This window comes from Astatotilapia calliptera, chromosome 3 (assembly GCF_964374335.1).
Source record: "Astatotilapia calliptera chromosome 3, fAstCal68.1, whole genome shotgun sequence".
Lineage (NCBI taxonomy): Eukaryota > Metazoa > Chordata > Actinopteri > Cichliformes > Cichlidae > Astatotilapia > Astatotilapia calliptera.
The window spans coordinates 19,971,810-19,992,100 of record NC_137424.1 but is presented as its reverse complement, the minus strand read 5'-3'; the positions used below and the strand labels follow the sequence as shown (position 1 = coordinate 19,992,100).

Here is a 20,291-nt window from a genome sequence, read left to right as displayed (position 1 = left end):
AAAGTATTTTATAGCATATAACACCTTTGAAAATATGCTTTGGTTCCCATTTAACTCCAGAAAATCATAAATCAAAATATGGATATTACCTGTCCACAGATTCATGGTGCAGTAACTGCTCTTTTAACTGTCTGGTGTCTTTGCTTTGTTTGGTGTTTGTAGACATGGTTTACATGAGTTTTTAGCTGAGATTCAGAGGTTTCTGTGGACACTACTCATGTCAGCACTTATATTTCTGACCTCGTGTTATAATCGATTAAACGTGGTCTCCTCCCTTTTGCCCCCATTTTTGATGTTGTGGGTGCAAATGATCAGGCGTGACATTCTCATAATAAATCAGATAAAATACTGCAAAGAATTAATCCTGCATTTGTGTGATTGAAATGTGTGTGCAGTGACACTGTTTTAAAGATTTGGCCTAAATAATTCTGGAGTGAATGAGCCTAAACATGATGACCGGACTAATGACACCATATCACCTGTGACACTCACACACGCACGTATGACTTTGCCAGTTTCAGCTGAAACAATTTCAGTGTTTCAAACCATGTTCCAGAGTTTTTAGTTCACCGTTCATGAGGTTTCAAGAAGAAAATGAAAGACAGATCTGAATGTTTGAAAGTGTTTTGGAAAAACTCTGTAAAGATTAGATGAACAATACTCAAAGGATAAATTCAACTGTTTTATTTTGTTAGATAAGTTGAAAAAAAAGTTAAACAAGCAAGTAAATAACGAAACAAGGTTAAATGAAGTAAGAGCAAAAAGTTAACAAGTAAATAAAGAAACAAGGTTAAATGAGGTAAGAGCAAAAAGTTAACAAGTAAATAACGAAACAAGGTTAAATGAAGTAAGAGCAAAAAGTTAACAAGTAAATAACGAAACAAGGTTAAATGAAGTAAGAGCAAAAAGTTAACAAGTAAATAACGAAACAAGGTTAAATGAAGTAAGAGCAAAAAGTTAACAAGTAAATAACGAAACAAGGTTAAATGAGGTAAGAGCAAAAAGTTAACAAGTAAATAACGAAACAAGGTTAAATGAAGTAAGAGCAAAAAGTTAACAAGTAAATAACGAAACAAGGTTAAATGAAGTAAGAGCAAAAAGTTAACAAGTAAATAACGAAACAAGGTTAAATGAAGTAAGAGCAAAAAGTTAACAAGTAAATAACGAAACAAGGTTAAATGAGGTAAGAGCAAAAAGTTAACAAGTAAATAACGAAACAAGGTAGAGGAGAGAAAAGCCCAACAATCCCCTCTGAGCAAGCACTAGGCGACAGTGGGGAGGAAAAACTGCCTTTAAACGGGCAGAAACCTCCGGCAGAACCAGGCTCAGGAGGGGGCAGTCAACTGCCGGGACTGGTTGGAGAGGGTGAACAGAGGTGGAGCAAGACGAGGCTACATCAGTTGAAGAAGCAGTATTGTCCCTCTACCGGAAAAAGCTGAAGAATCTTTTCTTCTTTTTCATGGACTTTTCCACGAGCGCCTTTTTGTCCAGGATGAGGGTTCTCAACTCATCGATGGTTTCTGTGTTTTGCCTCTCTAGTTTCTTGCATGTTTGTTCCACCTGTTCTAATTTTGCTTGTGTTTCTTCAAGCTTTTCTTTGAGGTCTTTGGATGTTGCCTCCTGTGTCAGCTTTGCCTTCTGCAGGTCTGCATTTCTCACTTGATCTTCTTTGTGCATGCCTTCTAGCTGCTCATTTCTTTTCTGGATATCGCGGAGCGTACACTGCAGGTCCTCATGCGTTTTGTCTTGTTTTTGCTTTTGGGCCTGCATTTCTGTGTTTTCCCGCTTCAAGTTGTTGAATTCCAACAATATCCCCTTAATGAGCTCTGAGTTGTTTTTGGCCATGTGATCAATCTTTTTCTGCATGTGTGAGCATCGTTTTTCTAGTGTTTCCTTTTCTCCCTCCAGCTCACTTGTTTTGACCTTCAGTTCATCACAGAATCCTTGCAACTTTTGATTTTTACTCTCAAAGTCCTTGATAATGCACTTTTCTTCTGGCAGTCTTTCTTTCTGTTGCTCTTTCTCTTGAAGGAGGTCTTTATTTTGGACCAATGTTTGTTCCAACTCTGCCTTCACCATTCTGTACTTTTCCTGCATGCCTTGGAGCTCGCGCTGCAGGTCTTTTTGCTTTGTGTCCTGTTGTTCCTTCTGTTGGAGGACTTCTTTATTTTTTTCTTCAGCTTCATCAAGCTTTCTTTGGAGCAGGTGATTCATTTGGTCCATGTATTGCAGATCCCACTCCATTTTATCAATCGTCGCTTTCCTGCCTTGAAGCTGCTCGGACATTTCTTTAACTTCAGCGCTCTTTTTCTTGTTTTCTTTGATGAGGGATACAATCTGCTCTCTGGCTTGAGCAAACTTGATCCCCCAGCCCTCATTAATAATGTTGATGTCGGGCTGGCGCTGTAGTGTTTCTTCCAGGTGTTTGTTTTGTGCTTCCATCTGTAAGCACTTCTTCTCCAGGTGACGTTTTTCTTCTTCAATTTGTCGAATTTTGTTCTGGAGATGGTTGTTTTCATTCCTACTCTCCTGTAATGCCCTTTGGATGGATAAGAGGCCATTTGGAGAAATTGGCCGGCCACGCGTGGAAGGAGAGGCGGCGAAATCTTTTTGTCTCGGTTGCCGTAATCTTGGATACATGTTGGAGTTTGTATCCGATGACTCTGAGAGGTTTCCAAATTTTTCTGTAGTCAACGTTTGAAGGCTGCAAACACAAAGGCTGCGAAGAAACGAACTGAAAATTGCTGTTTCTCACCCCTATTTATAGAAAAACTTCAAAGGATCCTTGTGACATCCTTGTGACATCCTTGTGACATCATCACTCCTAAGCCAATCAGATTGTCACATGACATTTTGGAATGTGGAATGGGGATATGTTTTTTTTTAAACAGTTTTCAAATGTAACTTAATATTTAAGTGTTTCTTACTTGACCCGCTTAGTCGATTAAAAAGTTAATTGCCACGAACACCCCTAATGTTATATAACAGACCACAGAAAAAAGACAGGTTTTTTTCTACGTGACAGAGCTATAATAAATGTTTTGTTTTTTTAATTATCCTACTTTTTCTAAAAGGGAACATTATTTAAAGAATATGTATTTAATTAAAAACTCTGTATTCATCTAAAGGGTATACCAAGAAGGGTGAGCTTCCTGCTTGAAAAGGAAATGACCAAAATAAATGTATTTCTCTGCAATTACAAACTCTGTGTAAACAGTCTTGGTGTCAAAATAAAGCTAACACTGGTGAGATGTCATCAGAGCTGTAAATATTACTGCAGATGTTACTATGTCAAAGTTACTGTGACTCAAACATAGAAAAAATGATTTTTTATTTCCCTCACCTAATTTTTAAAAGTATTTTATAGCATATAACACGTTTGAAAATATGCTTTGGTTCACATTTAACTCCAGAAAATCATAAATCAAAATAGGGATATTACCTGTCCACAGATTCATGGTGCAGTAACTGCTCTTTTAACTGTCTGGTGTCTTTGCTTTGTTTGGTGTTTGTAGACATGGTTTACATGAGTTTTTAGCTGAGATTCAGAGGTTTCTGTGGACACTACTCATGTCAGCACTTATATTTCTGACCTCGTGTTATAATCGATTAAACGTGGTCTCCTCTCTTTTGCCCCCATTTTTGATGTTGTGGGTGCAAATGATCAGGCGTGACATTCTCATAATAAATCAGATAAAATACTGCAAAGAATTAATCCTGCATTTGTGTGATTGAAATGTGTGTGCAGTGACACTGTTTTAAAGATTTGGCCTAAATAATTCTGGAGTGAATGAGCCTAAACATGATGACCGGACTAATGACACCATATCACCTGTGACACTCACACACGCACGTATGACTTTGCCAGTTTCAGCTGAAACAATTTCAGTGTTTCAAACCATGTTCCAGAGTTTTTAGTTCACCGTTCATGAGGTTTCAAGAAGAAAATGAAAGACAGATCTGAATGTTTAAAAGTGTTTTGGAAAAACTCTGTAAAGATTAGATGAACAATACTCAAAGGATAAATTCAACTGTTTTATTTTGTTAGATAAGTTGAAAAAAAAGTTAAACAAGCAAGTAAATAACGAAACAAGGTTAAATGAAGTAAGAGCAAAAAGTTAACAAGTAAATAACGAAACAAGGTTAAATGAGGTAAGAGCAAAAAGTTAACAAGTAAATAACGAAACAAGGTTAAATGAGGTAAGAGCAAAAAGTTAACAAGTAAATAAAGAAACAAGGTTAAATGAAGTAAGAGCAAAAAGTTAACAAGTAAATAACGAAACAAGGTTAAATGAGGTAAGAGCAAAAAGTTAACAAGTAAATAACGAAACAAGGTTAAATGAAGTAAGAGCAAAAAGTTAACAAGTAAATAACGAAACAAGGTTAAATGAAGTAAGAGCAAAAAGTTAACAAGTAAATAACGAAACAAGGTTAAATGAGGTAAGAGCAAAAAGTTAACAAGTAAATAACGAAACAAGGTTAAATGAAGTAAGAGCAAAAAGTTAACAAGTAAATAACGAAACAAGGTTAAATGAGGTAAGAGCAAAAAGTTAACAAGTAAATAACGAAACAAGGTTAAATGAAGTAAGAGCAAAAAGTTAACAAGTAAATAACGAAACAAGGTTAAATGAGGTAAGAGCAAAAAGTTAACAAGTAAATAACGAAACAAGGTTAAATGAGGTAAGAGCAAAAAGTTAACAAGTAAATAACGAAACAAGGTAGAGGAGAGAAAAGCCCAACAATCCCCTCTGAGCAAGCACTAGGCGACAGTGGGGAGGAAAAACTGCCTTTAAACGGGCAGAAACCTCCGGCAGAACCAGGCTCAGGAGGGGGCAGTCAACTGCCGGGACTGGTTGGGGGGGTGAACAGAGGTGGAGCAAGACGAGGCTACATCAGTTGAAGAAGCAGTATTGTCCCTCTGTTACGGAGTATAGCATGGTGGGAAAGGACGGAGAGAAACCCCCCCCCCCCCCCCCCCCCTAAGTTTTGTTGGTTTTGTTTTTGAGTTTGTTTTGGATTAATTGCATGTTTTTGTGTTTATTTACGGTTGTTGCACCTGTGTGGGAGGGGAGATTTTACTCTAGCCTAGCTGCCAGTGAGGCGGAGTTGAATACAGGGAGCGGCTGATTGGAGTTCCTCTTTATAAAGGGGAGAGGAAGCAGGAAGTGTTGTTGTTGTTTTTAGTAGGACCTCGGTGAAGCAGGAGAGCCCCGGAGATCCAGGACAAAGTGTGCGCATTTTTAATAGAAAGGATTTTTTTAGCCTGGCCTGGTTTTTGCTTTTAACGAAACGGAGGACGTGGAAAGGAGGACGTATTCCTATGGAGCTGTGAGAGGACGTGCTGGAAAAGAGAGGACGTGCTGGAAAAGAGAGGACGTGCTGGAAAAGAGAGGACGTGCTGGAAAAAAAGGACGTGTTGGAAAAGAGGAAAACGAGCACTAGACTGGAGACCTCCTGCGCCCCGATAAGAAGAACTGGACCAGCTCGGGGAAGTTTAACTGCCGGGAGGTAATGTGGAGACCCAGCCTCGAACAAAGTTAAAGCCTGAAAAGGTGGGTGGCAAACCTGTTTTATGGAGCTGCAGGATTGATACGGTTGGTTGCGTGTTCGTGCAGTGACCCTCTCTCCCCTGTTTGTAACTAGGCGAAGAACTCGGGCCGCGGTGGTCTTTGGGCTTTGGATCCCTGGCCGGGGTTGTCTTCAGCCGGTAGTTTGCCTAGAGGAAGAACAAATAAATCTTGTGTAACCCATTGCAGTGTGTGCGTGGTGGTTTGTTGCTGGTCCTTACTAGAATTCCTATTCTTTTTGCATGGAGGCTCTCTTAACAGACCTCCCGTAACATTTGGCGTTTGTCGACAGGATTTGTGACCAGTATACAAACCTACCTGCCTTAGACTGATTAATATGGCGGATGAGTTATCCGAAACTAGGAATATGGCGTCACCATTTTTTATCGGTGCGCCCTGGGTACCAAAATTTTGTGGGCTTAATACGAATTATGAAGATTGGGAGAGTCAAATTAGCGCAATGCTCCGTGCTCAAAAGTGGTCGATAGAACAGCAATGTGATTTTGTATTGAGTGCATTAGGAGGAGAATCACGACGTGAAATTCTTATTCTGGAACAAGCGGAGCGGGATACGCCAGATAAAATCTTTCTTCAGCTTAAAGAACTGTATGGGGACAAAACAGCCGTGGGTACCCTGCGTGCCATGTTTTATGAATGTAGACAAAGGACAGAAGAGCCTATTAGAAAGTTCACGTTACGCTTAAGGGAGTTGGGCCATCGCCTGCAGACAAAAGAGCCACAAGGGTTTCGGCGGGCTGACCTGCACCTGCGTGATCAGTTTGTCTTGGGTCTTAGGGAGGGTGAGATACAGCGTGATCTGCGGCGTTTATTAAGGCACGATCCTGACCTCTCATTTGAACAGGTGCGTAAAGAGGCTCTGCAATTGGAAGCGGATGCGCTGTATGGCGTACATGAGGACTCCGCTTGTGCTGTAGTAAGAGGGGATTTAAAGTGGCAGGATACTCTGAATTGGAGAGATAAGTTTAAAGTGGAGATCCTTGCAGAAATGAAGGAGCAAATTATGGATCTCAAAAATACTCTTCAGGAGGAGCTGAGGGAATTTGTCCGACCAGCACCAATGCCACGGACGTTTGTGGTCTTTGGGCTTTGGATCCCTGGCCGGGGTTGTCTTCAGCCGGTAGTTTGCCTAGAGGAAGAACAAATAAATCTTGTGTAACCCATTGCAGTGTGTGCGTGGTGGTTTGTTGCTGGTCCTTACTAGAATTCCTATTCTTTTTGCATGGAGGCTCTCTTAACAGACCTCCCGTAACACCTCTACCGGAAAAAGCTGAAGAATCTTTTCTTCTTTTTCATGGACTTTTCCACGAGCGCCTTTTTGTCCAGGATGAGGGTTCTCAACTCATCGATGGTTTCTGTGTTTTGCCTCTCTAGTTTCTTGCATGTTTGTTCCACCTGTTCTAATGTTGCTTGTGTTTCTTCAAGCTTTTCTTTGAGGTCTTTGGATGTTGCCTCCTGTGTCAGCTTTGCCTTCTGCAGGTCTGCATTTCTCACTTGATCTTCTTTGTGCAGGCCTTCTAGCTGCTCATTTCTTTTCTGGGTGTCGCGGAGCGTACACTGCAGGTCCTCATGCGTTTTGTCTTGTTTTTGCTTTTGGGCCTGCATTTCTGTGTTTTCCCGCTTCAAGTTGTTGAATTCCAACAATATCCCCTTAATGAGCTCTGAGTTGTTTTTGGCCATGTGATCAATCTTTTTCTGCATGTGTGAGCATCGTTTTTCTAGTGTTTCCTTTTCTCCCTCCAGCTCACTTGTTTTGACCTTCAGTTCATCACAGAATCCTTGCAACTTTTGATTTTTACTCTCAAAGTCCTTGATAATGCACTTTTCTTCTGGCAGTTTTTCTTTCTGTTGCTCTTTCTCTTGAAGGAGGTCTTTATTTTGGACCAATGTTTGTTCCAACTCTGCCTTCACCATTCTGTACTTTTCCTGCATGCCTTGGAGCTCGCGCTGCAGGTCTTTTTGCTTTGTGTCCTGTTGTTCCTTCTGTTGGAGGACTTCTTTATTTTTTTCTTCAGCTTCATCAAGCTTTCTTTGGAGCAGGTGATTCATTTGGTCCATGTATTGCAGATCCCACTCCATTTTATCAATCGTCGCTTTCCTGCCTTGAAGCTGCTCGGACATTTCTTTAACTTCAGCGCTCTTTTTCTTGTTTTCTTTGATGAGGGATACAATCTGCTCTCTGGCTTGAGCAAACTTGATCCCCCAGCCCTCATTAATAATGTTGATGTCGGGCTGGCGCTGTAGTGTTTCTTCCAGGTGTTTGTTTTGTGCTTCCATCTGTAAGCACTTCTTCTCCAGGTGACGTTTTTCTTCTTCAATTTGTCGAATTTTGTTCTGGAGATGGTTGTTTTCATTCCTACTCTCCTGTAATGCCCTTTGGATGGATAAGAGGCCATTTGGAGAAATTGGCCGGCCACGCGTGGAAGGAGAGGCGGCGAAATCTTTTTGTCTCGGTTGCCGTAATCTTGGATACATGTTGGCGTTTGTATCCGATGACTCTGAGAGGTTTCCAAATTTTTCTGTAGTCAACGTTTGAAGGCTGCAAACACAAAGGCTGCGAAGAAACGAACTGAAAATTGCTGTTTCTCACCCCTATTTATAGAAAAACTTCAAAGGATCCTTGTGACATCCTTGTGACATCCTTGTGACATCATCACTCCTAAGCCAATCAGATTGTCACATGCACTGCAAAAACTCAAAATCTTACCAAGTAGGTTGGAGAGACAAAACCTGCAGCTCAGAATCAGCGCAAGAAGACGTAATCGCAGCGCGGACCGGACGCATCAGGATCGCTAAGCTCCGACAGCGTGTCCGTCTACGAGCCGTCGGGTGAGAAAGCCGAGAAAGACAAAGTTGATTCTGATGCATCGGTCCGTTCTGTATTTACGTCTTTGTGTGGAATCAGTGTACCTGCTCTCATTTACACGGATTCGCATTTGCGACCAAATTGGTTGCACTCTAGAGCCCTGTTACTTGATGAAAGTTGGTTTTGCAGAGTTAATCTTGCAGCTCAGCCACAGCATAGCCCTCAGCAACCAAGAGCATGCTAGCGGGCCGTTGTTATTATGTTATTACTGTCCTTTTCGGAAAATGAGGCACTCTAAAAATCAGTCCTTTGATTTTTCTGGAAATTGACAGTGCTCCTTATAATCCGGTTTGCCTTATGTCTCTACCAGCTTTGCACATCTACAGACTGAAATCTTTGCCCATTCTTCTTCGCAAAACAGCTCCAGCTCAGTCAGATTAGATGGGCAGCGTTTGTGAACAGCAGTTTTCAGATTTTGCCACAGATTCTTGATTGGATTTAGATCTGGACTTTGACTGGGCCATTCTAACACATGGATATGTTTGCTTTTAAACCACTCCATTGTTGCCCTGGCTTTATGTTTAGGGTCGTTGTCCTGCTGGAAGGTGAACCTCCGCCCCAGTCTCAAGTCTTTTGCAGACTCCAAGAGGTTTTCTTCCAAGATCGCCCTGTATTTGGCTCCATCCATCTTCCCATCAACTCTGACCAGCTTCCCTGTCCCTGCTGAAGAGAAACACCCCCAGAGCATGATGCTGCCACCACCATATTTGACAGTGGGGCTGGTGTGTTCAAAGTCATGTGCAGTGTTAGTTTTCCACACAGAGCATTTTGCATTTTGGTCTCATCTGACCAGAGCAGCTTCTTCCACATGTTTGCTGTGTCCCCCACATGGCTTGTGGCAAACTGCAAACGGGACTTCTTATGGTTTTCTGTTAACAATGGCTTTCTTCTTGCCACTCTTCAATAAAGCACAACTTTGTGCAGTGCACGACTAATAGTTGTCCTATGGACAGATTCCCCCACCTGAGCTGTAGATCTCTGCAGCTCGTCCAGAGTCACCATGGGCCTCTTGGCTGCATTTCTGATCAGCGCTCTCCTTGTTCGGCCTGTGAGTTTAGGTGGACGGCCTTGTCTTGGTAGGTTTACAGTTGTGCCATACTCCTTCCATTTCTGAATGATCGCTTGAACAGTGCTCCGTGGGACGTTGTTTCTTTTTGTAGCCTAAGCCTGCTTTGAATTTCTCAGTAACTTTATCCCTGACCTGTCTGGTGTGTTCTTTGGACTTCATGGTGTTGTTGCTCCCAATATTCTCTTAGACAACCTCTGAGGCGTCACAGAGCAGCTGTATTTGTACTGACATTAGATTACACACAGGTGCACTCTGTTTAATCATTAGCACTCATCAGGCAATGTCTATGGGCAACTGACTGCACTCAGACCAAAGGGGGCTGAACACACACCCCACTTTGCAGTTATTTATTTGTAAAAAATGTTTGGAATCATGTCTGATTGTCGTTCCACTTCTCACGTGTGCACCACTTTGTGTTGGTCTTTCACGTGGAATTCCAATAAAATTGATTCATGTTTGTGGCTGTAATGTGACAAAATGGGGAAAAGTTCAAGGGGGCCGAATACTTTTGCAAGCCACTGTATGAATCCTGGTTGTGTTTACTGACCTGGAAACGATTTTATGTGCACGGCGCTCGAAAATCTGTCAAATGTTTTAGTACGACTTTGCTAAGCTACGAAGCCGCACCGCTTGATGGATTGTTGGAGCATTACGGCTATCGTAGGCAGGAGCCTCGCGGAGTGATACGTACTGTGCTTCAACATAATATTACTGTATTGTGTGTTTGTTTAACCTCTTTTTAAGTTTTGTGGATATTATACATGGTTGTGCTGAGGATATGTCGGCCAGTTTCCACTGGAAATGCCTTTTGGTTAAACTGTCAGCGAGGAATTTGCATTTGCACTGTTACATTTTTATATAAGTTTAATGCACATGAAAAGCAGCTGCTTATTTAAGTGAAAATACATTGATTGTTGTTTTTTTTTTGCACAAATGAAGTGGAGTTGTAAAGTATTTTGTCTCGTGTCAGTTATATCGTTATCGCACATTTTCAAATTTATATCGTGATGAATATTTTTGGCCATATCGCCCTGCTCTACTTCTACAACACGCCTTGTGTAGATGAGTTAGTGAGGCAAACTGATCAGCTGTCTTATTGTGTCTGTTGAGTGTTTGGTTTTGTGAACGGCCTCTTTAATGCACGAGGGTGTGACCATCCACATCCTTGTATCTGTCCACTGTCAGCCATTCATTTTGTGCAAATCTGGCCAAGTCTTCCAAGTGTGCGTGTTTTTTTTCCTTCTGACCAGATGCAGCTTTCTGCAACATCACTTTAATGTCCTTATACTGATCACCACACTGTGTGTGTGCGCTAAAACAGCAATCATTTCACTGCTCCTTTGTAGTGACAGGTTACAAAACGTCATTAGATGCTGCATGGCTGTACAAGATAGACTTTGGTTAGCAACAACTCTCTGAGGCCTTTACTGTGAAACAGAACGCTGTCTTATCCGGCTAACTTCAAGGTTTAATGTGGGATTTTTTTGTAATCCAAGACATAATGCCAGGTCAACTCATGCTTTGAACCTAATCTGCTCCACAGCAAATCATGTTCCAAATGAGAGATCAACAGGTAGAAAATCACAACCTACTAACCAGTAAGACCGAAAAAGAACAAAATAAATAAAATCCCCGATCCTGGAAGGTCCCTCAGACCGCTGTGTGCAGAGAGTAGGAGTGTAAAATCTTTCAGCAGAGTCTGATGTCTTTGTCTTTCCATGATGAGCAACAATAATGAACATAGATTCTCTACAACAACTTTATTGTTTTGGAAGTATTAATATATGATCCCAAAACTTCTACATTTAACCTTTTAATCAGACCAGCAAAAATCTAGTATTGAATCTTAGCACAGTCATAAAAAAATATTTGCTAAAAGCATTTCTGCAGCTGAATATTTTAAATTACAGTTAGGATCACTGGTTGGCTGTTTCACCTGTAAGACTTTAAAATAACATGCTGAGGTTTAATAGTCTATAAGGAATACACTCTGAGGCCTGGGCAGTGTTGTGCTAATAAGAGAAGGTTTGTGTGTGCAGTGAAACAGTAATTTTTTTATTTCAAAATTTATTGATATGTTTGATCCTTTCTGAGCTGCGTTAATGAAGCAGTCATTAGAGCACCATGTCCGCTAGAATAGTTCTGTAGTTTGATGCTTGAGTCGTTGCAGACTTGTTGAAACTCCCTCACCCGTCAAAGCAGCGTCTTTGTTATTCGCGTCCAGCAGATGGCAGTGTTTCACTGTCTGACGGCTGTCTGAAGCTTCAGCTGGATTATCCGTTTAAATGAGATCGTTTTATAAAACTTACAACAACAGGCCTGAACCTGCTCAGCTCCAAAGAGCTGGCTAAACGATGGGGCATGTTCAGAATCTTCCTGAAGTTTAACAATTTCCCAAAAAGCTCCACAAAGTGAATTTTCATATAAGACAAGAAGGAAAGAACAGGGTGTGACGTGGAAGGGGCACTCTGGCAAACAAATTACTGCTTTTATTAAGTTACAAAACTCGCAGTCTTGTTCACGAGTGATCAGAGAAGGGAACAGGAGATGGACAGATGGATCGGTGCTGCGGCTGCAGACTCTTCACCAGTCCCTCTTTACCAGTCGATTTACGTCCTTACCCTCTGTCACAACGGGACTGAACGGACTCACGCGTAGGCTCTGAGTAGGGAACAATAAAGGTTTTTTATTTACAGAAGCACCAGGTGATCTATTTACACAGTGGGGAAAAGACGGGTTCCGGGAATCCACACACGAACAGGAGAGGGGAAAGACACTTGCAGTCCACACACGCTCCAAAGTCCTCACTCCATCCACGCTCCACGCTCCTCTTCACACTCCACAAGAAACACAAAAGCTCGCTCCAATCCTCACACACTTGATCGCTCAGGTAACACAGGGGCAGGTCCAGGGAAATCTATTCACAGAGATGCAAAAGGTTACTGTAAGAAGATCGCTAGGGAAACACGAGAACGAACTGAGCTGGGGTTAACACTGACGAGAGTCGGCAACGGTCCAGCGACGAGAAATACAGGGCTGCCATCTTATAAGGGGACTGGAACACTGTTGGGTGATGAGCCACAGGTGTCACCAGGTGCGTGGGCCAAGGGCAGGAGCCCACAGATGAGCTCCGCCCAGGCAGTGAGAGAAGGAGGGAGGGAGAGAGCGGGAACAAAATCAAAACAAAAAAACACATGTAGCCACACTGAGGCGAGCGGGTAGACACAGGGACCCTGACACCCTCGCCTTTTTCACAAATGTCATGTATGAAAATCTATAATAACTCCAGTTATACGGATATCAATATCCTCATAAGTGAGGATATTGATAAACTGATTTGAACTTTTACTGATTTCTGTTTAGATATAAATTGATTCAAAGTGGTCAGATATGCAGATTCTGACCTTTCCTCTGGCAAATATATAAACTCACTGAAAACAGTTTGACTTTTCAGAGAGTTTCCTATCTATCTGTATTTTTACTTTAATAGTTAAGCACGATTAACATTTAGGAAAATGGAAAAATAAACAAGTTAATAAATGAAATGAAATAATACTGATTTATATATTCACTCTGTTTACTTTTTCGATATAGAAATACAATGAAGACTTCCATGTTCCTGCTGGTGGCGCTCTCTGGCACTGTGCTCTGCATGACTAACGGACGTGTTCAGAAAACCAGCATATCATCAACATGATCCCACAAGGGGGATGTGATGATCTGATAGCAAACAGAGATAATAATGGTAACTGTAAGCGCAAGAATACCTTTATCATTGGTGACTTTAATCAAGTTAGAACAATTTGTGATCCAAGCAATTGTATCAATGCAAATAGAAATCTTTATAAAAGCCCCACAGACATGCACATTCTGTATTGTAAACTGCTGGGACAAACAACGATACCCATTGTACATCCAGATACAGATGAAAAGGCGTATTGTAATTGCATGTGATAAAATCAATACTTTCCTTCAGCCTGTGCACTTTGAATGTTGCTCTTGAGTTGAGAGATGCTGTAAGCTTGCTGCCATCTTTAAACATCACTTCATGATGCTGGTTTAGATGCTTTATAAGACTTTGTTACGTTTCTTAAACAGTGATGAAAATAATAAAGAGGAAATATGAGAGAAGTGATTTTCAGTGAATGTTGAAAAAAATCCCACAACAACAAAAATGATGGCAACATTGCTACACTTTGCTTTCTTAGCTTGCATATTGTACATTTTCACAGTTGTTTCTGATTGGCTCCATCTTCTCTCGTTGTCACAGCTGTTGCTCAACTTTCAGCACTCATTCAATTAAAAAAACAACAAACAAAAAAACCAAGCTGCTGCTGGTAAGGTTGGCATTCTTGCAAGACTCAGTAACACAAAACAAATAAAAAAATGCACATCCCATGTTTATCCCATGTGATTCCAGGCTGAGTTTATGCATTTATGCTTATTTGTTTATAAAATATTATAAGCTGGTCTGAGGTCATTTGTTACTAAAGAAAAACAAACAAACACTGTGTCATTATTTAATCCACTAAAACTAAGACACAATGCAGAAGCAGTGTGTGAAAACTAAGTGCACCTTCACTGGTGTAGCATCTGCCTTAGAAACAATGAAGTCAAATGAAACTGTTGAATCATCTCTATGTGCTAAAGGCTCATTTTAATGCAGCATTAATCACGTTGCTTTAACAGTGCTGCATTTTAATAATGTTTATCACGTTCTTTGTAGATTTTAATTATCAGCATCGTCGCTGTGAGAACATGTCTGGTTGGAGCAGGCGGCACTCAGGGATCATGTTGTGTGGAAGAAGAGTCATGTGATTGTTTTTTTTAAAGATTTTTTTCTATGAGTGCACAGAGTGTGAAACAGAAAGATAGGATCGACAGAGAAAGCTGATCATGTCTGTTGTGACACCTGCAATCTCTGACTAGAGTTTTAGGTTTTGTCAGGCAGCTAACACAAAGAAAGCCTGGCTTCATTGTACAAATACAACTTACATATACAACACATGACATATTACACAGAGTCATTATTTATTCAACAAAAACTAAGCCAGATGCAGTTTTTGGATTTTATTTCAAAATGTTCTTATTCTGATTGTTTACTTAATATATTTAGACACATTTGGTTTATTTCTATAAAAATGATATTTTACACAAAACTTCAAACAGCTGCCTGCAAACATGGCTCTTTATTGTAAAGCCAGGTATGAACAACAACCTGCAGCTGCATGCTGTTGTGCTCATTGGTGTCACATTAGGTTCTGAACCACAAACAGAGAAGTTTCTTAGAACTGCTGGGCTAGTGATGTAGGTGTTGATGCAAATGATGGCTTAGGGTGGTGCTACGACAGTGTATAAAAACTGAAGCTCCCAGAGCCAAGTGTTATTTGTTCTTCCGTAACTGAGGTGAACTATAACCTGCTCAGGTAGAATTTAATAACAGCGTGTCTGAACTGCTCGTCTCCAGGCTTCACGTCTCATTCTGTAAGAACTTGTTGTTTGTTTATTAACTTTTTATAAACAACAGACTTTTGTATACTTCCAAGAAAGAGGGAGAACTGACTCTTCTGCCACACTCACGTTCATCTTTATCTGTCATCAGTTCAGATAAAAGCATCACTGATTATTCTGAACACTGTTTTAAAGCTTCTGCGTCACTCTGATTTCTTCTTAAAGTTGGCAGACAGGATTGTGAAGAAGGACATAGTGGATCCCCCCTTTTAATGAGCATATTATCTGTGAACACTGAATACAAACAACCTAAATGCTCATTAAAGAAGCAGGTTGGCTCATAAAGTGCTCTGTACTTATTTTATGCAAGTGCTGTTTCTGGAAACAACCACCATCTGTAATCAACACAGGACTTATTGAACTGTCAGGTGTGCAGACAACATGGCACATTTTGGGAACACCTATAGTTGATGTCTTAATTATGAAAATAGCTACTCTGTAGTTGATGCTTCCTGTTCTGCCAGAGCAGGTGCAGCCTTTGTGGAAGTGGGTTCCACTGGACCAGCGTCTGTGAACGATCCATTGTGGGTGATTTTTTTTTTTTTTGACCTTACATCTGTGTGTAAGGACCAACCACAACCATCTAAAATCTTTGCATGTTATTTTATCTTCTGTGTAAGAAGTACACAGCATACCCTGATGATCAGCTTCAAGGGTTCTCAGTGTAGGATGCATACAGTATGTCATGCTGAAATATAGAGCACTTACAATAGAACCCACTAGAAACCAATTATTTTAGCCTGGTTCCTTAAATCTATGGCATTTTTCCCATGCTGACTGATATGCTGCTCAGTGTCTTTTGCTGTCTGTCATGATCCTGGGCCATGTTGGCCCAGCATTCTTAGTTTTCGTATGTTTTGTGTGTTGTTCTTTATTTATGCCATGGTTTCTGTTAAGATGTTCCTTATTTGATTACCTCCTGTGTGCCCCTCTGTTTATCTGTGAGCCCTCGTTTCCCCTCCTTGAGTTTTATTCCATGTTTTCCCAGCCCGTTATGTCCGTGCTCTCCCCGTGCTGTCTCTCCTCCTCTCTGAACCTCCGTGTACTTCCTGTTTTACTTTGACAGTCTCCCGTCAGTGTTGCGTTCACTCCTGCCGTGTCTTGTTATGATTATCAGTGTCACCTGTGTTCCCCGTGTGCTCCCACTTCCCTCGTTAACCCTCTGTGTATTTATGTCTGCGTCTCCCTCAGTTCTGTGTCGCGTTCTCCCTCATTCATGGCCGTGTGTTTCTCTGTGTATTACGTTATAGTTTCCTCGTTTAGGTTGTATGGTTTCTCTCTCCAGCAATAAAGCTGTGTTTTGAGTTCATTCCTGCCTCCGTGAGCTTGCGTTTGGGTCCTCATCCTGCCTGCACACAGCCGCAACCATGACAGTCTGCCATGTGATTGGCTGAGTGTACATCGTTCTTTGTTTCAAAATGGACTTAATGCTTGGTTGAACAGTTGTGATGTTTATCTCCTTTAGATTTATTTTTTATTGTCATGATGAAAAATGGTTTGTTGGTTCATACCTATGAAGTTAGTGTTTCTGAAAAGCCTAAAAAGATGAATTGTTACCATAGTAAACTTCAAAACAGACTTTATTATATGATATAGTTATAAAATTGGATAAAAACTGACTTCAGCATAATATAAAATAATGTGTTGTCACTATGTATGCATTGGTCAACTTTCAGATCTATGAAGTTCAGCTCCCCCAGCTGTGTCTCCCTTCTGTGGCCCATTCCCTCATTACTACCCTGTGTATTTAAGCCCTGTGTTTTCCCACGCTTGGTGTCGCGTCGTACCCTCAGACCCTGCCTGTGTGTTCCTGCTTGGTTTCATGGTTTGGTTTCTGTTTTTGTTTCATGCCAGCAATAAAAGCTGTGGTTTTAGTTACATTTCGTCTCGGAGTCCTGCATTTGGATCCACATTTCCACCTGCCCGCACTCAGAGCCCTGACATCAGCATAATATAAAATAATGTGTTTTCCCGATACCTGATTTTTAGCACTATGTAAGCATTGGTCAACTTTCAGATCTATGAAGTTCAGCTCAGTTATCTATGTTTTCATTTTTAGTTTCCATTTGCATTTAGATGCACGGCCGATTCTCTGATGTGTGATCTGTTTCTACCTGTGCTGATGCTAGCAGGACTAAAGCTGATCAAGCAGCAGTAAATATGTGAAGCAAGGCTGAAGGATACACTCATAAAATGAACAGAATCATAAGAATATAACAGCACGAGCACTGCAAATGCAACTAAACCATGTTGACATCAAATGGTATGTTATTTGAAATCTATATGAAATAATGACACATCTATATTTTCCAATTTATTTTATTTATTAATTTTATTTTTTCCACAGTTGTATAAATCAGTCTGTCTGTGGACTGGTACAGCTGAAAAGCCGACGCAGCCAGTTCCTCTTCTTCTTCTTGGGTTTTTTCTCTGGCACAGTCTTAGCTTCAGTTTCGAGTTCAGCTGGATTGGTAGTTATCGTTTTCTCTCTGTCTTCTGTTTGTTGTAGAGAGTCATGCAGAGACATCTCAGTTGATGTCAGGGAGTCTTCTTCTTCTTCCTTGTCCTGTTCTTTGGTGTCTTTTTCCACCAGAAGCTCAGATTTTCCATTTGCTGTGTTGGAATTTTGTTCATTTTGCTCCTGTGTGATTTTAATGTAGGACGCTTTGACTTCTTTCAACTCTTGATAAAGAGTCTCTACTTTCATGTCATGAAGCTCCTTGTTGGAGCAGAGCTGGGATTTAAGCTCACTGATTTCCATGTTCAGTGTCTCCTGGTCCTGCCTATGTTTGTCTTCCTGTTCCTTGAGTTGGTGTTGAGCTTCTAGGAGCTGTTGTTGGAGTGTTCCTATTTGCTCTTGTTGAGTCTTGTATTGGACTTCAAATTGAGCCTCCTTCAGACCTACACAGTCCGTGTGTGAAGCCTCTGTGGTTTGTGTAGAAGAATCCACACACTGCTCTGTGGTAGGGTCGCTGACGTCTTCGTGCAGGACACGGATCATGTCATCCAGCATGACAACTGCTTGGTTGTCCTTTGCTTGAACCTCTGTTTTGCTCTTATCAGGCTTATTATTATCATTAGCCTCCTCCAGTTGCTCTATGAGCTCTTTAATTGTTTCTTCATGCTGTTTTTTGTCGGCGATCATCTGTGCATGAAGTTTGGTCACCTTAGACTGGTAATAAGAAGCCCTCTTATTAGCAGCTACCAGTTTCCAGTAAAGCTCGTTCTGGTGGTTTTGGGAAGCTTGTAGTTGATGCCTGAGAGCAGCAATCTCACAACATGAATCATACTGGACTCTGCCATGATGGGGTATAAATCTGGGATTTGGCTGATGTTGCCACGTCCCTCCATTTGGCCCAGGGTTTTGTCCACTGGCGTTATTCATGTTTGCCTCTGTCTCCATATTCACGTCGTCCTTTGGTTCTGACATAGGGAGGGATTCAGGGTTTTCCCTTTCAGAGGTTCCTTCAGGGTTTCCTGACACTTCTTCATTTCTCAGGTTGCTTCCATCAGCCACGTTGTTTTGGGCTTCTAGAAGAGCCCGAGCATACGCCCGAGTAATCGGTCGTCTGGGTTCTTCAGCCACTCTTTTCTGTTTTTGCCCCCTTTTTTTCTTGCCTTTCACGACCACTTCTGTTTGAACTTGTGCCAGAGGACGTGTTTCAGGATTTGGTGTTTGGGCTTTTTTGAGGTCATTTTCCGATCTTTGCAAAACTGTTATATTTGGGCTCACGACCACTTCCATCTGTGCTTCTGCCATTTTATATGCGTCTGCTTCAGCGTCTGCTTCTGCGTCTGCTTCTGCGTCTCTGTGTCTTCCTTATCTTGGTTTTAACAAACAGGTTGTTTTGTAGTTCTGCCACCAAAGAGTTGCTACAGTTGACTGAATTTCTCCTTCCAATGACAGAATGTGATGACATCACAAGCTTTGTGCCTTTGATGACATCACAGGCTTTGTGCATTTGATTCTGTGATTGGATAGTTTGAAAATAAAATGTCCACAAATGTACTTTAAAAAAAGTCATTTTATTTTGTAGTATATGTTGAATTAACACTATAAAAGCTACTCGACCAGAATTGCAGTTAAAAATAAAACAAAAGCAAAACACAAGTTTTTATAAATGGTTGTTACAAACAAACCAAAGGAGAAGACGACTGTTTAGTGGAAAAATATTAGACATGCTCTCTCATAATAACTGTGTAATAATGTAAACTAAGACATGTCGAAAACATTGATATTTAGTTAAAGGTATTTATTCAAACGATCCAATGACCAGCATGTTTTAGTGAATGTCTGTAGGCACTGGGAGCTTGGTGGTTGCCTAGGCGACAATATGTCATCTATGTTTTGTTTTTAATTCAGTTTCACTGGTGAAACTAAGAAACAACAGGCTGTAGAGGGACACGTTAACAGAGCTTTACTAACTCTTACTGTCATATCCAGTGTGGACAAATCTGTATAGATTCATATTAATATATTAATCATTCATTTGAATAACCAAGGATGCAAAATAAAAATCACAGGAGAGTTTATGAGACCAGGTCAAGTTCAGAGACACACGTTTAGCAGAGGTGAAGCCTCGAGGACAGCTGGCAGCTACACCCATGTATGACAGCACCCACCTGTCACAAAGAGCAGCCTTTCCATGCCTGACTCTGCATAATTGTCAGCATCCAAGCATTTTAAATGAGTCATCATCCTCAGAAATCATCCTTTGCACAGTTGTTATGAAGAGAAAAATAAACTTTAGAGCTGAAAATCAGATATGAACCATGATCTGGGAGGGGAAGGGCACCTGCTGCCAGACAATGTTCACCTTGGAAAAAGTCAAAAGTGGTTTATAAATTTTGCCACAGGTCTGTTTGTCAGAGGGAGTTAGGCCATTGCTTCATAATTAAAGACTGATTAAGATGATTCATATTTTCTTAAAGGTTCTTTTTAGACCTCACCTTTTACACCTGCATTGAGTTGCTGCCATGTGATTGGCTGATCAGATATTTGCATTAATGAGTATTTGAACAGATCTACCTAATGAAGTTTTATATTTATGATGAAAATGCTTTGATGGTTCATACCTATGAAGTTACAGTATATCTGAAGAGCCTTAAAATATTTTTTTTACCATAGTAAACTTCAAAACAGACTTTATTATATGATATAGTTTTAAAAAAGGATAACAATTGACTTCAGCATAATATAAAATAATGTGTTTTCCCGATACCTGATTTTTAGCACTATGTAAGCATTGGTCAACTTTCA

General features: G+C 40.8%; 1 protein-coding gene and 1 pseudogene across 2 annotated transcripts in view; both read left to right on the top strand.

The window, feature by feature from the left end:
- The window catches only part of LOC145426186 (protein TANC1-like), a 50,109-nt pseudogene extending 33,769 nt beyond the window's left edge, over positions 1 to 16,340 (top strand). The window contains exon 12 of the transcript XR_013906909.1: positions 13,115 to 16,340. The product of XR_013906909.1 is annotated as a protein TANC1-like (transcript). The remainder of the gene's footprint in view (positions 1 to 13,114) is intronic.
- The window catches only part of LOC113015973 (NACHT, LRR and PYD domains-containing protein 12-like), a 748,422-nt gene that overhangs the window by 685,285 nt on the left and 42,846 nt on the right, over positions 1 to 20,291 (top strand). The gene's annotated exons all lie outside the window — the stretch shown is intronic.